A 14947-nucleotide genomic window follows, 5' to 3' on the forward strand; every position below is an offset into this window, starting at 1 on the left:
ATTGCATTATACGCTCATGAGTGCTCTTGCTTTCAACCTCCCTCTGTGTGTTCAGTTCACAGTAAAAGCTGAAAACCCGCACAGCTCCAAGCAGCAGCCTCCTGTTGTTGCTGGCTGATAAACAGTGGAGCACTAACTCCTCAAATCATGACTCAGCAGTTTACCTGCACCTGAAAGAAAAGGGAGGATCATAAGGGACATATCTTGGACAGAGAGGAGTGAAGGAAGCGATCTGTGTTTAGACAGAGAAACAATCTCTCACACACCATCTCTCTTCAACTTACAGCGCTGTCCTGTCATCCCTTCACAGGGGATTCAACCATTCATTCTGTCGTCCCAGCAGGGAGGAGCACTAATGAGTCAGTGGTATCAACGACCTGGAGAACATCCCAACAGGTTCAACAGCTGGGATTCAGACCAGTTTGTCAGAACTGAAGAAACTTCTTGGATAAGAAGTGGAACGTCTTCAAGAACCTACAGGCAGTCCAGCTGACATGGACTCAACTCCACTTGGATTCTTGTGAGCAGGTAAACAGAGCGTTGTCGGCAGGATTCGAACCTGCGCGGGGAAACCCCAATGGATTTCTAGTCCATCGCCTTAACCACTCGGCCACGACAACCGACACCTGAAAAGTTTTACGCAACATGTCAGTTTATTTGTAGTTTTACAGTGAAATCTCTTTTTCAGCTGGAAAAAAAATATAATCAACTCTAATATTGGTATCACATTGTACCAGGAAATGTGAATTGAGAAGTCACACCATCACTGATCCTCCATTGTTTACACTTTTAACCTGTCTTTGTGTTGAAGCACCTGTTTCTGCAGTTCAAACATCAGAGGTGAGACGCTCTCTGACGCTTTTCACTGCGACTTTAACTGAAGACCTGTCACACACACTGGAACACTTGCTGCTTGTTTGTTCAGTCTGTGAGCACCCATGTAGAACTATAACTGTAGGTGTACCGTATGGAGATGCTGGGGATTGAACCCAGGACCTTGTACATGCGAAGCACACGCTCTTCCACTGAGCTACATCCCCATACTAACGGAGCTGTTTTCTGCCGCATGAAAGAGAGAAAACTGCCTTTTCAAAAGCATGCCGATTTAAAACAGTTGGTGTTTGCCACTCTGGTGCAAGTTAAGGCCACAAGCTATCAACTCTGGACCCAACGCATGCAGGCGTCCAATGCGTGTTCCACTGCACTTCTGCAGTGGATCTCAAGCCTCGCCCCAGGTTTCTGTTTTCCTTGGTCGTTAACTTCACTATATCAGGTGTACAAAAGCCACTGATTATATGGCAAAGATGTTGCATCAGGGAGCCTGCAACCTACGAAGGAGTCAGGTGACAGATCACAGCCTAGATGTGCTCTGTGTGCCTCTAGTAGAGCAATAGGAGTCACACATATGCACTGAGCAGGCACCGCTGGGATTTGAACCCAGGATCTCCTGTTTACTAGACAGGCACTTTAACCAACTAAGCCACGGCGCCCTTGTTCACCTGTGCCAGGAGAAAGAGTCTCAATGGCTTTTGGAATGAAATCGGCAACTACACTAAGATGAGCTCTCTATACAGAAAGTTACAGTTGCGATCAAAGGAATGTGAGATTCAACAATTTAAGGCTGGGCAGGTATAGAGTGCATTTGGCTAACTGCAAATTGTTGTGCTTTGAAGAAGCACAGAAGAGACAATAACCGCTACTTCATGGCGACTGAGCCAGTTAAGTTCTGGAGCAGTCTCTGGCGAGAAACAGGGGAAAGAACAAACAGGCAGTTGCGCTCATTGGAAGCATGAAAGACGGTCTGCCGCATCAGCAAGCCTTTGTAGGGTAGAGATCTCACAAAGCGGAATCCAAAGGAATCGCACCAACTCACGTCCCTGGGTGGGCTCGAACCACCATCCTCTCGGTTAACAGCCGAGCGCGCTGACCGATTGCGCCACAGAGACCTGCTGGCCCTGCTTTCAATGGACGTCTAAACGATGCTCCAAGAACGTCAAAACCCGTGTAACCAGTGCAGCGTGTTCACCATTTCATGGTGGACATTGCATTATACGCTCATGAGTGCTCTTGCTTTCAACCTCCCTCTGTGTGTTCAGTTCACAGTAAAAGCTGAAAACCCGCACAGCTCCATGCAGCAACTTCCTGTTGTTGCTGGCTGATAAACAGTGAAGCACTAATTCCTCAAATCATGACTCAGCAGTTTACCTGCACCTGAAAGAAAAGGGAGGATCATAAGGGACATATCTTGGACAGAGAGGAGTGAAGGAAGCGATCTGTGTTTAGACAGAGAAACAATCTCTCACACACCATCTCTCTTCAACTTACAGCGCTGTCCTGTCATCCCTTCACAGGGGATTCAACCATTCATTCTGTCGTCCCAGCAGGGAGGAGCACTAATGAGTCAGTGGTATCAACGACCTGGAGAACATCCCAACAGGTTCAACAGCTGGGATTCAGACCAGTTTGTCAGAACTGAAGAAACTTCTTGGATAAGAAGTGGAACGTCTTCAAGAACCTACAGGCAGTCCAGCTGACATGGACTCAACTCCACTTGGATTCTTGTGAGCAGGTAAACAGAGCGTTGTCGGCAGGATTCGAACCTGCGCGGGGAAACCCCAATGGATTTCTAGTCCATCGCCTTAACCACTCGGCCACGACAACCGACACCTGAAAAGTTTTACGCAACATGTCAGTTTATTTGTAGTTTTACAGTGAAATCTCTTTTTCAGCTGGAAAAAAAATATAATCAACTCTAATATTGGTATCACATTGTACCAGGAAATGTGAATTGAGAAGTCACACCATCACTGATCCTCCATTGTTTACACTTTTAACCTGTCTTTGTGTTGAAGCACCTGTTTCTGCAGTTCAAACATCAGAGGTGAGACGCTCTCTGACGCTTTTCACTGCGACTTTAACTGAAGACCTGTCACACACACTGGAACACTTGCTGCTTGTTTGTTCAGTCTGTGAGAACCCATGTAGAACTATAACTGTAAGTGTACCGTATGGAGATGCTGGGGATTGAACCCAGGACCTTGTACATGCGAAGCACACGCTCTTCCACTGAGCTACATCCCCATACTAACGGAGCTGTTTTCTGACGCATGAAAGAGATAAAACTGCCTTTTCAAAAGCATGGCGATTTAAAACAGTTGGTGTTTGCCACTCTGGTGCAAGTTAAGGCCACAAGCTATCAACTCTGGACCCAACGCATGCAGGCGTCCAATGCGTGTTCCACTGCACTTCTGCAGTGGATCTCAAGCCTCGCCCCAGGTTTCTGTTTTCCTTGGTCGTTAACTTCACTATATCAGGTGTACAAAAGCCACTGATTATATGGCAAAGATGTTGCATCAGGGAGCCTGCAACCTACGAAGGAGTCAGGTGACAGATCACAGCCTAGATGTGCGCTGTGTGCCTCTAGTAGAGCAATAGGAGTCACGCATATGCACTGAGCAGGCACCGCTGGGATTTGAACCCAGGATCTCCTGTTTACTAGACAGGCACTTTAACCAACTAAGCCACGGCGCCCTTGTTCACCTGTGCCAGGAGAAAGAGTCTCAATGGCTTTTGGAATGAAATCGGCAACTACATTAAAGATGAGCTCTCTATACAGAAAGTTACAGTTGCGATCAAAGGAATGTGAGATTCAACAATTTAAGGCTGGGCAGGTACAGAGCGTATTTTGCTAACTGCAAATTGTTGTGCTTTGAAGAAGCACAGAAGAGACAATAACCGCTACTTCATGGCGACTGAGCCAGTTAAGGTCTGGAGCAGTCTCTGGCGAGAAACAGGGGAAAGAACAAACAGGCAGTTGCGCTCATTGGAAGCATGAAAGACGGTCTGCCGCATCAGCAAGCCTTTGTAGGGTAGAGATCTCACAAAGCCGAATCCAAAGGAATCGCACCAACTCACGTCCCTGGGTGGGCTCGAACCACCATCCTCTCGGTTAACAGCCGAGCGCGCTGACCGATTGCGCCACAGAGACCTGCTCGCCCTGCTTTCAATGGACGTCTAAACGATGCTCCAAGAACGTCAAAACCCATGTAACCAGTGCAGCGTGTTCACCATTTCATGGTGGACATTGCACTATACGCTCATGAGTGCTCTTGCTTTCAACCTCCCTCTGTGTGTTCAGTTCACAGTAAAAGCTGAAAACCCGCACAGCTCCAAGCAGCAGCCTCCTGTTGTTGCTGGCTGATAAACAGTGAAGCACTAACTCCTCAAATCATGACTCAGCAGTTTACCTGCACCTGAAGGAAAAGGGAGGATCATAAGGGACATATCTTGGAGAGGAGTGAAGGAAGCGATCTGTGTTTAGACAGAGAAACAATCTCTCACACACCATCTCTCTTCAACTTACAGCGCTGTCCTGTCATCCCTTCACAGGGGGTTCAACCATTCATTCTGTCGTCCCAGCAGGGAGGAGCACTAATGAGTCAGTGGTATCAACGACCTGGAGAACATCCCAACAGGTTCAACAGCTGGGATTCAGACCAGTTTGTCAGAACTGAAGAAACTTCTTGGATGAGAAGTGGAACGTCTTCAAGAACCTACAGGCAGTCCAGCATGGACTCAACTCCACTTGGATTCTTGTGAGCAGGTAAACAGAGCGTTGTCGGCAGGATTCGAACCTGCGCGGGGAAACCCCAATGGATTTCTAGTCCATCGCCTTAACCACTCGGCCACGACAACCGACACCTGAAAAGTTTTACGCAACATGTCAGTTTATTTGTAGTTTTACAGTGAAATCTCTTTTTCAGCTGGAAAAAAAATGATAAAAATATAATCAACTCTAATATTGGTATCACATTGTACCAGGAAATGTGAATTGAGAAGTCACACCATCACTGATCCTCCATTGTTTACACTTTTAACCTGTCTTTGTGTTGAAGCACCTGTTTCTGCAGTTCAAACATCAGAGGTGAGACGCTCTCTGACGCTTTTCACTGCGACTTTAACTGAAGACCTGTCACACACACTGGAACACTTGCTGCTTGTTTGTTCAGTCTGTGAGAACCCATGTAGAACTATAACTGTAAGTGTACCGTATGGAGATGCTGGGGATTGAACCCAGGACCTTGTACATGCGAAGCACACGCTCTTCCACTGAGCTACATCCCCATACTAACGGAGCTGTTTTCTGACGCATGAAAGAGATAAAACTGCCTTTTCAAAAGCATGGCGATTTAAAACAGTTGGTGTTTGCCACTCTGGTGCAAGTTAAGGCCACAAGCTATCAACTCTGGACCCAACGCATGCAGGCGTCCAATGCGTGTTCCACTGCACTTCGGCAGTGGATCTCAAGCCTCGCCCCAGGTTTCTGTTTTCCTTGGTCGTTAACTTCACTATATCAGGTGTACAAAAGCCACTGATTATATGGCAAAGATGTTGCATCAGGGAGCCTGCAACCTACGAAGGAGTCAGGTGACAGATCACAGCCTAGATGTGCGCTGTGTGCCTCTAGTAGAGCAATAGGAGTCACGCATATGCACTGAGCAGGCACCGCTGGGATTTGAACCCAGGATCTCCTGTTTACTAGACAGGCACTTTAACCAACTAAGCCACGGCGCCCTTGTTCACCTGTGCCAGGAGAAAGAGTCTCAATGGCTTTTGGAATGAAATCGGCAACTACATTAAAGATGAGCTCTCTATACAGAAAGTTACAGTTGCGATCAAAGGAATGTGAGATTCAACAATTTAAGGCTGGGCAGGTACAGAGCGTATTTTGCTAACTGCAAATTGTTGTGCTTTGAAGAAGCACAGAAGAGACAATAACCGCTACTTCATGGCGACTGAGCCAGTTAAGGTCTGGAGCAGTCTCTGGCGAGAAACAGGGGAAAGAACAAACAGGCAGTTGCGCTCATTGGAAGCATGAAAGACGGTCTGCCGCATCAGCAAGCCTTTGTAGGGTAGAGATCTCACAAAGCCGAATCCAAAGGAACCGCACCAACTCACGTCCCTGGGTGGGCTCGAACCACCATCCTCTCGGTTAACAGCCGAGCGCGCTGACCGATTGCGCCACAGAGACCTGCTCGCCCTGCTTTCAATGGACGTCTAAACGATGCTCCAAGAACGTCAAAACCCATGTAACCAGTGCAGCGTGTTCACCATTTCATGGTGGACATTGCACTATACGCTCATGAGTGCTCTTGCTTTCAACCTCCCTCTGTGTGTTCAGTTCACAGTAAAAGCTGAAAACCCGCACAGCTCCAAGCAGCAGCCTCCTGTTGTTGCTGGCTGATAAACAGTGAAGCACTAACTCCTCAAATCATGACTCAGCAGTTTACCTGCACCTGAAGGAAAAGGGAGGATCATAAGGGACATATCTTGGAGAGGAGTGAAGGAAGCGATCTGTGTTTAGACAGAGAAACAATCTCTCACACACCATCTCTCTTCAACTTACAGCGCTGTCCTGTCATCCCTTCACAGGGGGTTCAACCATTCATTCTGTCGTCCCAGCAGGGAGGAGCACTAATGAGTCAGTGGTATCAACGACCTGGAGAACATCCCAACAGGTTCAACAGCTGGGATTCAGACCAGTTTGTCAGAACTGAAGAAACTTCTTGGATGAGAAGTGGAACGTCTTCAAGAACCTACAGGCAGTCCAGCATGGACTCAACTCCACTTGGATTCTTGTGAGCAGGTAAACAGAGCGTTGTCGGCAGGATTCGAACCTGCGCGGGGAAACCCCAATGGATTTCTAGTCCATCGCCTTAACCACTCGGCCACGACAACCGACACCTGAAAAGTTTTACGCAACATGTCAGTTTATTTGTAGTTTTACAGTGAAATCTCTTTTTCAGCTGGAAAAAAAATATAATCAACTCTAATATTGGTATCACATTGTACCAGGAAATGTGAATTGAGAAGTCACACCATCACTGATCCTCCATTGTTTACACTTTTAACCTGTCTTTGTGTTGAAGCACCTGTTTCTGCAGTTCAAACATCAGAGGTGAGACGCTCTCTGACGCTTTTCACTGCGACTTTAACTGAAGACCTGTCACACACACTGGAACACTTGCTGCTTGTTTGTTCAGTCTGTGAGAACCCATGTAGAACTATAACTGTAAGTGTACCGTATGGAGATGCTGGGGATTGAACCCAGGACCTTGTACATGCGAAGCACACGCTCTTCCACTGAGCTACATCCCCATACTAACGGAGCTGTTTTCTGACGCATGAAAGAGATAAAACTGCCTTTTCAAAAGCATGGCGATTTAAAACAGTTGGTGTTTGCCACTCTGGTGCAAGTTAAGGCCACAAGCTATCAACTCTGGACCCAACGCATGCAGGCGTCCAATGCGTGTTCCACTGCACTTCGGCAGTGGATCTCAAGCCTCGCCCCAGGTTTCTGTTTTCCTTGGTCGTTAACTTCACTATATCAGGTGTACAAAAGCCACTGATTATATGGCAAAGATGTTGCATCAGGGAGCCTGCAACCTACGAAGGAGTCAGGTGACAGATCACAGCCTAGATGTGCGCTGTGTGCCTCTAGTAGAGCAATAGGAGTCACGCATATGCACTGAGCAGGCACCGCTGGGATTTGAACCCAGGATCTCCTGTTTACTAGACAGGCACTTTAACCAACTAAGCCACGGCGCCCTTGTTCACCTGTGCCAGGAGAAAGAGTCTCAATGGCTTTTGGAATGAAATCGGCAACTACATTAAAGATGAGCTCTCTATACAGAAAGTTACAGTTGCGATCAAAGGAATGTGAGATTCAACAATTTAAGGCTGGGCAGGTACAGAGCGTATTTTGCTAACTGCAAATTGTTGTGCTTTGAAGAAGCACAGAAGAGACAATAACCGCTACTTCATGGCGACTGAGCCAGTTAAGGTCTGGAGCAGTCTCTGGCGAGAAACAGGGGAAAGAACAAACAGGCAGTTGCGCTCATTGGAAGCATGAAAGACGGTCTGCCGCATCAGCAAGCCTTTGTAGGGTAGAGATCTCACAAAGCCGAATCCAAAGGAACCGCACCAACTCACGTCCCTGGGTGGGCTCGAACCACCATCCTCTCGGTTAACAGCCGAGCGCGCTGACCGATTGCGCCACAGAGACCTGCTCGCCCTGCTTTCAATGGACGTCTAAACGATGCTCCAAGAACGTCAAAACCCATGTAACCAGTGCAGCGTGTTCACCATTTCATGGTGGACATTGCACTATACGCTCATGAGTGCTCTTGCTTTCAACCTCCCTCTGTGTGTTCAGTTCACAGTAAAAGCTGAAAACCCGCACAGCTCCAAGCAGCAGCCTCCTGTTGTTGCTGGCTGATAAACAGTGAAGCACTAACTCCTCAAATCATGACTCAGCAGTTTACCTGCACCTGAAGGAAAAGGGAGGATCATAAGGGACATATCTTGGAGAGGAGTGAAGGAAGCGATCTGTGTTTAGACAGAGAAACAATCTCTCACACACCATCTCTCTTCAACTTACAGCGCTGTCCTGTCATCCCTTCACAGGGGGTTCAACCATTCATTCTGTCGTCCCAGCAGGGAGGAGCACTAATGAGTCAGTGGTATCAACGACCTGGAGAACATCCCAACAGGTTCAACAGCTGGGATTCAGACCAGTTTGTCAGAACTGAAGAAACTTCTTGGATGAGAAGTGGAACGTCTTCAAGAACCTACAGGCAGTCCAGCATGGACTCAACTCCACTTGGATTCTTGTGAGCAGGTAAACAGAGCGTTGTCGGCAGGATTCGAACCTGCGCGGGGAAACCCCAATGGATTTCTAGTCCATCGCCTTAACCACTCGGCCACGACAACCGACACCTGAAAAGTTTTACGCAACATGTCAGTTTATTTGTAGTTTTACAGTGAAATCTCTTTTTCAGCTGGAAAAAAAATATAATCAACTCTAATATTGGTATCACATTGTACCAGGAAATGTGAATTGAGAAGTCACACCATCACTGATCCTCCATTGTTTACACTTTTAACCTGTCTTTGTGTTGAAGCACCTGTTTCTGCAGTTCAAACATCAGAGGTGAGACGCTCTCTGACGCTTTTCACTGCGACTTTAACTGAAGACCTGTCACACACACTGGAACACTTGCTGCTTGTTTGTTCAGTCTGTGAGAACCCATGTAGAACTATAACTGTAAGTGTACCGTATGGAGATGCTGGGGATTGAACCCAGGACCTTGTACATGCGAAGCACACGCTCTTCCACTGAGCTACATCCCCATACTAACGGAGCTGTTTTCTGACGCATGAAAGAGATAAAACTGCCTTTTCAAAAGCATGGCGATTTAAAACAGTTGGTGTTTGCCACTCTGGTGCAAGTTAAGGCCACAAGCTATCAACTCTGGACCCAACGCATGCAGGCGTCCAATGCGTGTTCCACTGCACTTCGGCAGTGGATCTCAAGCCTCGCCCCAGGTTTCTGTTTTCCTTGGTCGTTAACTTCACTATATCAGGTGTACAAAAGCCACTGATTATATGGCAAAGATGTTGCATCAGGGAGCCTGCAACCTACGAAGGAGTCAGGTGACAGATCACAGCCTAGATGTGCGCTGTGTGCCTCTAGTAGAGCAATAGGAGTCACGCATATGCACTGAGCAGGCACCGCTGGGATTTGAACCCAGGATCTCCTGTTTACTAGACAGGCACTTTAACCAACTAAGCCACGGCGCCCTTGTTCACCTGTGCCAGGAGAAAGAGTCTCAATGGCTTTTGGAATGAAATCGGCAACTACACTAAAGATGAGCTCTCTATACAGAAAGTTACAGTTGCGATCAAAGGAATGTGAGATTCAGCAATTTAAGGCTGGGCAGGTATAGAGCGCATTTGGCTAAATGCAAATTGTTGTGCTTTGAAGAAGCACAGAAGAGACAATAACCGCTACTTCATGGCGACTGAGCCAGTTAAGGTCTGGAGCAGTCTCTGGCGAGAAACAGGGGAAAGAACAAACAGGCAGTTGCGCTCATTGGAAGCATGAAAGACGGTCTGCCGCATCAGCAAGCCTTTGTAGGGTAGAGATCTCACAAAGCGGAATCCAAAGGAATCGCACCAACTCACGTCCCTGGGTGGGCTCGAACCACCATCCTCTCGGTTAACAGCCGAGCGCGCTGACCGATTGCGCCACAGAGACCTGCTCGCCCTGCTTTCAATGGACGTCTAAACGATGCTCCAAGAACGTCAAAACCCGTGTAACCAGTGCAGCGTGTTCACCATTTCATGGTGGACATTGCATTATACGCTCATGAGTGCTCTTGCTTTCAACCTCCCTCTGTGTGTTCAGTTCACAGTAAAAGCTGAAAACCCGCACAGCTCCAAGCAGCAGCCTCCTGTTGTTGCTGGCTGATAAACAGTGGAGCACTAACTCCTCAAATCATGACTCAGCAGTTTACCTGCACCTGAAGGAAAAGGGAGGATCATAAGGGACATATCTTGGACAGAGAGGAGTGAAGGAAGCGATCTGTGTTTTAGACAGAGAAACAATCTCTCACACACCATCTCTCTTCAACTTACAGCGCTGTCCTGTCATCCCTTCACAGGGGATTCAACCATTCATTCTGTCGTCCCAGCAGGGAGGAGCACTAATGAGTCAGTGGTATCAACGACCTGGAGAACATCCCAACAGCTGGGATTCAGACCAGTTTGTCAGAATTGAAGAAACTTCTTGGATGAGAAGTGGAACGTCTTCAAGAACCTACAGACAGTCCAGCTGACATGGACTCAACTCCACTTGGATTCTTGTGAGCAGGTAAACAGAGCGTTGTCGGCAGGATTCGAACCTGCGCGGGGAAACCCCAATGGATTTCTAGTCCATCGCCTTAACCACTCGGCCACGACAACCGACACCTGAAAAGTTTTACGCAACATGTCAGTTTATTTGTAGTTTTACAGTGAAATCCCTTTTTCAGCTGGAAAAAATTGATAAAAATATAATCAACTCTAATATTGGTATCGCATTGTACCAGGAAATGTGAATTGAGAAGTCACACCATCACTGATCCTCCATTGTTTACACTTTTAATCTGTCTTTGTGTTGAAGCACCCGTTTCTGCAGTTCAAACATCAGAGGTGAGACGCTTTCTGACGCTTTTCACTGAAGACCTGTCACACACACTGGAACACTTGCTGCTTGTTTGTTCAGTCTGTGAGCACCCATGTAGAACTATAACTGTAGGTGTACCGTATGGAGATGCTGGGGATTGAACCCAGGACCTTGTACATGCGAAGCACACGCTCTTCCACTGAGCTACATCCCCATACTAACGGAGCTGTTTTCTGCCGCATGAAAGAGAGAAAACTGCCTTTTCAAAAGCATGCCGATTTAAAACAGTTGGTGTTTGCCACTCTGGTGCAAGTTAAGGCCACAAGCTATCAACTCTGGACCCAACGCATGCAGGCATCCAATGCGTGTTCCACTGCACTTCTGCAGTGGATCTCAAGCCTCGCCCCAGGTTTCTGTTTTCCTTGGTCGTTAACTTCACTATATCAGGTGTACAAAAGCCACTGATTATATGGCAAAGATGTTGCATCAGGGAGCCTGCAACCTACGAAGGAGTCAGGTGACAGATCACAGCCTAGATGTGCTCTGTGTGCCTCTAGTAGAGCAATAGGAGTCACACATATGCACTGAGCAGGCACCGCTGGGATTTGAACCCAGGATCTCCTGTTTACTAGACAGGCACTTTAACCAACTAAGCCACGGCGCCCTTGTTTACCTGTGCCAGGAGAAAGAGTCTCAATGGCTTTTGGAATGAAATCGGCAACTACACTAAAGATGAGCTCTCTATACAGAAAGTTACAGTTGCGATCAAAGGAATGTGAGATTCAGCAATTTAAGGCTGGGCAGGTATAGAGCGCATTTGGCTAAATGCAAATTGTTGTGCTTTGAAGAAGCACAGAAGAGACAATAACCGCTACTTCATGGCGACTGAGCCAGTTAAGGTCTGGAGCAGTCTCTGGCGAGAAACAGGGGAAAGAACAAACAGGCAGTTGCGCTCATTGGAAGCATGAAAGACGGTCTGCCGCATCAGCAAGCCTTTGTAGGGTAGAGATCTCACAAAGCGGAATCCAAAGGAATCGCACCAACTCACGTCCCTGGGTGGGCTCGAACCACCATCCTCTCGGTTAACAGCCGAGCGCGCTGACCGATTGCGCCACAGAGACCTGCTCGCCCTGCTTTCAATGGACATCTAAACGATTCTATTCGATTCGATTTTAAAGACTTGTGGGTATTGAATAAATATTTATTATGACGTGAAGTTCACAATCAAGTCGCGGCCATTTTCATTTGAACTTTAATCAACAGATAAAGAGTAAAGCGCGGCAGTAGTCATGGCCGAGTTGGGGTTTCCCCTCGCAGGTTCGAGTCCTGGCTGCGCTCTCTCTCTCTCTCTCTCTCTCTCTCTCTCTCTCTCTCTCTCTCTCTCTGTGTGTGTGTGTGTGTGTGTGCACACCTCAGGCTTTACGAAATCCTACCTGCTTTTGAAAACGCAGCTCGCACATCAGATCCTGAGTCATAAATTTACTCCTGACATGAGATGATCCAGCAGGACGGTGAGTCACTTCAGAAAGCCGCCGTCTGATGTTGAGGTTGCTAATCTCGCCGGGATTTACATGATCCAGCGGGAATTAACGTCCAAAAATGTTTACAGAAAAAAAAAAACTCGAACATGCTTTACAGTTTTGTCACAACGCTCTTGCCGCCTGACCCGTCTCCAGCATGTCTGTGATATAAAAACAAAATTAAGTTCAATCAAAAGCCGAACATGTTCACACAGCAGCGATTAAGCCTTTCAGCCTCCAATAAAACTCAACAAAAACACACAGATTCTACTGGAATTTCATAACTAAAATTATAGCCTGGCTAATTCCCTCGTCTGATCACATGACCCTGTCAAGGTTTCGTTTTCTTTTTTTCTTTTTTCTTTCTTTCTTTTCTTTTCTTTCTTTTTTTTTTTTTGCAGCAAAACAAGAAAATCCAGGCAGAGGTGTGTGTTTTTTAGGGAAACCCTGCTTGTTCTGCCTAAAAATCAAGCACTGGCTATTTTACGCACTGCACCTTTAAATTGCAGGCTGGACAGCAGCGACTCTGAAGCACCAAATAGAAACAGCGGCTGAACTTTGTGTTTCTGCAGGGCAAAGAGGAAAAAATGAAGAGATTCTTCATTGTGTAACAGGTAAATAAGTGGAAACCTCTTCTGTAATTAGCTGTATGTGTGTGTGTGTGTGTGCATGCGTCTTTTCAAATCTGCGTCGCTGCAGCCACGGCAACAGAAACACAGACATCCTGGTGTGAGACGCTGAACAACCTAGCAACGGGAGCTAAACACACACACACACACACACACACACACACATACACACACACACACACTCACTCACACACACACACACACACACACACACAGAGTCAGTCAGGCAGTGTGTGTGTGTGGGAGCAGAGCAGATACCAGGTAGGTCTGATCTTGTCTCTTTAAATGTTTATTTCTGCAGTAAAGCTTCATAAAACACAGAGATAAAGCCACAAGCCGAGACGCTGCCGCTTTTTGTTTTCACAGCAACAGGAATTCACTCACACTACTGAAAGGATTATTTTATTAAAGGGATTTTTTTATTAAAAGGATTTTTTTTATCAAAGGGATTATTTTATTAAAGGGATTTTTTATTAAAATAATTTTTTTATTAAAGGGATTATTTTATTAAAGGGATTTTTTTTAATTAAAATGATTTTTTATTAAAGGGATTTTTTTATTAAAGGGATTTTTTTTATTAGAGGGATTTTCTTGCAACAAATACTGAAAAACTCTCCATCATCATCTGCTTCTCTCTGAGCCAAACCTCTGCTCACATTTGACTTGTTTATTTTGTTTGTTTGTTTGTTTTTTTGTTTGTTTTCTTGATTTGATCCGTCAGCAACATGCTCAGGGTGCTGTGACCTTTGACCTCGACCTCCTCGCTGCTGATTGGCTGGCTGACGCAGGCATTATAGCTCCTCCTGGTTTTTATCTGACTGTACGTCACTGTGCATCATTTTTAAATGGTTTGGTCGGCAGCAGTCTTAGCATGACTCATCACTTCTGTTGGTGCCTGTGCTGTGTGTTATTTGCTGTGTCACCACTCGCTCTGTTCTTAGATGAACACAGGAAACCAGTTTACTGAGAGGAACCGGGTCAGTGAGACTTAGTGCTGGGATCAAACAGATATGAGTGAATTAAAACAAATAGTGAATGAATGAATGACTGTGGGATTCAGGAGCTCGGCAACATTCGGTCGTGTCATTTACATCTGGCCTAAACAACACAAAACAATCAAAACAAACAAACAAAAAAAACTGTTGAAAACAATCCTGAACCATCCACTGTTACATTTTCCCAAAACATCAGCGGCTCAGTCGCTAGAATAAAATGTTGGCATTTTATATTTTATTTTATATCTTGTTTTACATTCCTGCAAACCACCGACGCGTTGAAATGTTGACGTTTCTGGGCCACGAGCTAACGTTAGCTTTAGCCACCAAAGCTACCTGGTTAAGGTTAGGAAAGGGTCGTGGCTGAAGTGAGGAAACATTCACTATTCAGTCTCTATAAAACAGCTGAGAGCCAAGTAGTTTTAAAAACACCTTTCTCATATTTAAATTATTATTTTGGACAAATAACTGTGGAAATTATGTACAAAAACATGTATTTTAGCAAATTCACGTATAAAATATGAATTTCCTGCAAAATAAATGATTGGAAATGTTGACTTTTTTGTGTTACATGAAAGAGAAAAGTGCTGCAAAATAAATCTGATCATTGCCTGAGGTGAATATTTAGCATAATTTAGCATAATTGATAAACAAATAAAGCCCGCTAATTATAGAATGACCCTAAAAAATGCTAATGTTAGCGTTAGCCGCCAAACCTACTTAGGTCATGGTTGAGGTTAGGAAACATTTGCTAAAATTTGTCTAATATCAGGTAAAGTGAGTTTTAGCCACTTT

General features: G+C 45.9%; 24 non-coding genes across 24 annotated transcripts; all 24 read right to left on the bottom strand.

Annotated features, from left to right (window-relative positions):
- Window positions 1-538: 538 nt before the first annotated feature.
- On the bottom strand, window positions 539-620 carry trnas-aga (transfer RNA serine (anticodon AGA)). The gene has a single exon. It is a non-coding gene; the product is annotated as a tRNA-Ser (tRNA).
- A 348-nt stretch (window positions 621-968) lies between these two features.
- trnaa-cgc (transfer RNA alanine (anticodon CGC)) lies at window positions 969-1040 on the bottom strand. Its single transcript has one exon. It is a non-coding gene; the product is annotated as a tRNA-Ala (tRNA).
- Window positions 1041-1416: 376 nt separating this feature from the next.
- Window positions 1417-1490, bottom strand: trnat-agu (transfer RNA threonine (anticodon AGU)). The gene has a single exon. It is a non-coding gene; the product is annotated as a tRNA-Thr (tRNA).
- A 382-nt stretch (window positions 1491-1872) lies between these two features.
- trnan-guu (transfer RNA asparagine (anticodon GUU)) lies at window positions 1873-1946 on the bottom strand. The gene has a single exon. It is a non-coding gene; the product is annotated as a tRNA-Asn (tRNA).
- A 633-nt stretch (window positions 1947-2579) lies between these two features.
- On the bottom strand, window positions 2580-2661 carry trnas-aga (transfer RNA serine (anticodon AGA)). The gene has a single exon. It is a non-coding gene; the product is annotated as a tRNA-Ser (tRNA).
- Window positions 2662-3009: 348 nt separating this feature from the next.
- Window positions 3010-3081, bottom strand: trnaa-cgc (transfer RNA alanine (anticodon CGC)). Its single transcript has one exon. It is a non-coding gene; the product is annotated as a tRNA-Ala (tRNA).
- A 376-nt stretch (window positions 3082-3457) lies between these two features.
- trnat-agu (transfer RNA threonine (anticodon AGU)) lies at window positions 3458-3531 on the bottom strand. Its single transcript has one exon. It is a non-coding gene; the product is annotated as a tRNA-Thr (tRNA).
- A 383-nt stretch (window positions 3532-3914) lies between these two features.
- On the bottom strand, window positions 3915-3988 carry trnan-guu (transfer RNA asparagine (anticodon GUU)). The gene has a single exon. It is a non-coding gene; the product is annotated as a tRNA-Asn (tRNA).
- Window positions 3989-4613: 625 nt separating this feature from the next.
- trnas-aga (transfer RNA serine (anticodon AGA)) lies at window positions 4614-4695 on the bottom strand. Its single transcript has one exon. It is a non-coding gene; the product is annotated as a tRNA-Ser (tRNA).
- Window positions 4696-5052: 357 nt separating this feature from the next.
- Window positions 5053-5124, bottom strand: trnaa-cgc (transfer RNA alanine (anticodon CGC)). The gene has a single exon. It is a non-coding gene; the product is annotated as a tRNA-Ala (tRNA).
- Window positions 5125-5500: 376 nt separating this feature from the next.
- trnat-agu (transfer RNA threonine (anticodon AGU)) lies at window positions 5501-5574 on the bottom strand. Its single transcript has one exon. It is a non-coding gene; the product is annotated as a tRNA-Thr (tRNA).
- A 383-nt stretch (window positions 5575-5957) lies between these two features.
- Window positions 5958-6031, bottom strand: trnan-guu (transfer RNA asparagine (anticodon GUU)). The gene has a single exon. It is a non-coding gene; the product is annotated as a tRNA-Asn (tRNA).
- Window positions 6032-6656: 625 nt separating this feature from the next.
- Window positions 6657-6738, bottom strand: trnas-aga (transfer RNA serine (anticodon AGA)). Its single transcript has one exon. It is a non-coding gene; the product is annotated as a tRNA-Ser (tRNA).
- A 348-nt stretch (window positions 6739-7086) lies between these two features.
- Window positions 7087-7158, bottom strand: trnaa-cgc (transfer RNA alanine (anticodon CGC)). Its single transcript has one exon. It is a non-coding gene; the product is annotated as a tRNA-Ala (tRNA).
- Window positions 7159-7534: 376 nt separating this feature from the next.
- trnat-agu (transfer RNA threonine (anticodon AGU)) lies at window positions 7535-7608 on the bottom strand. Its single transcript has one exon. It is a non-coding gene; the product is annotated as a tRNA-Thr (tRNA).
- A 383-nt stretch (window positions 7609-7991) lies between these two features.
- trnan-guu (transfer RNA asparagine (anticodon GUU)) lies at window positions 7992-8065 on the bottom strand. Its single transcript has one exon. It is a non-coding gene; the product is annotated as a tRNA-Asn (tRNA).
- A 625-nt stretch (window positions 8066-8690) lies between these two features.
- Window positions 8691-8772, bottom strand: trnas-aga (transfer RNA serine (anticodon AGA)). The gene has a single exon. It is a non-coding gene; the product is annotated as a tRNA-Ser (tRNA).
- Window positions 8773-9120: 348 nt separating this feature from the next.
- On the bottom strand, window positions 9121-9192 carry trnaa-cgc (transfer RNA alanine (anticodon CGC)). The gene has a single exon. It is a non-coding gene; the product is annotated as a tRNA-Ala (tRNA).
- Window positions 9193-9568: 376 nt separating this feature from the next.
- On the bottom strand, window positions 9569-9642 carry trnat-agu (transfer RNA threonine (anticodon AGU)). Its single transcript has one exon. It is a non-coding gene; the product is annotated as a tRNA-Thr (tRNA).
- A 383-nt stretch (window positions 9643-10025) lies between these two features.
- trnan-guu (transfer RNA asparagine (anticodon GUU)) lies at window positions 10026-10099 on the bottom strand. The gene has a single exon. It is a non-coding gene; the product is annotated as a tRNA-Asn (tRNA).
- Window positions 10100-10724: 625 nt separating this feature from the next.
- trnas-aga (transfer RNA serine (anticodon AGA)) lies at window positions 10725-10806 on the bottom strand. The gene has a single exon. It is a non-coding gene; the product is annotated as a tRNA-Ser (tRNA).
- Window positions 10807-11150: 344 nt separating this feature from the next.
- trnaa-cgc (transfer RNA alanine (anticodon CGC)) lies at window positions 11151-11222 on the bottom strand. The gene has a single exon. It is a non-coding gene; the product is annotated as a tRNA-Ala (tRNA).
- A 376-nt stretch (window positions 11223-11598) lies between these two features.
- Window positions 11599-11672, bottom strand: trnat-agu (transfer RNA threonine (anticodon AGU)). The gene has a single exon. It is a non-coding gene; the product is annotated as a tRNA-Thr (tRNA).
- A 383-nt stretch (window positions 11673-12055) lies between these two features.
- On the bottom strand, window positions 12056-12129 carry trnan-guu (transfer RNA asparagine (anticodon GUU)). The gene has a single exon. It is a non-coding gene; the product is annotated as a tRNA-Asn (tRNA).
- Between the last annotated feature and the right edge of the window lie 2818 nt (window positions 12130-14947).

The sequence above is a fragment of the Myripristis murdjan genome, chromosome 21 (assembly GCF_902150065.1).
Source record: "Myripristis murdjan chromosome 21, fMyrMur1.1, whole genome shotgun sequence".
Classification (NCBI taxonomy): Eukaryota; Metazoa; Chordata; class Actinopteri; order Holocentriformes; family Holocentridae; genus Myripristis; species Myripristis murdjan.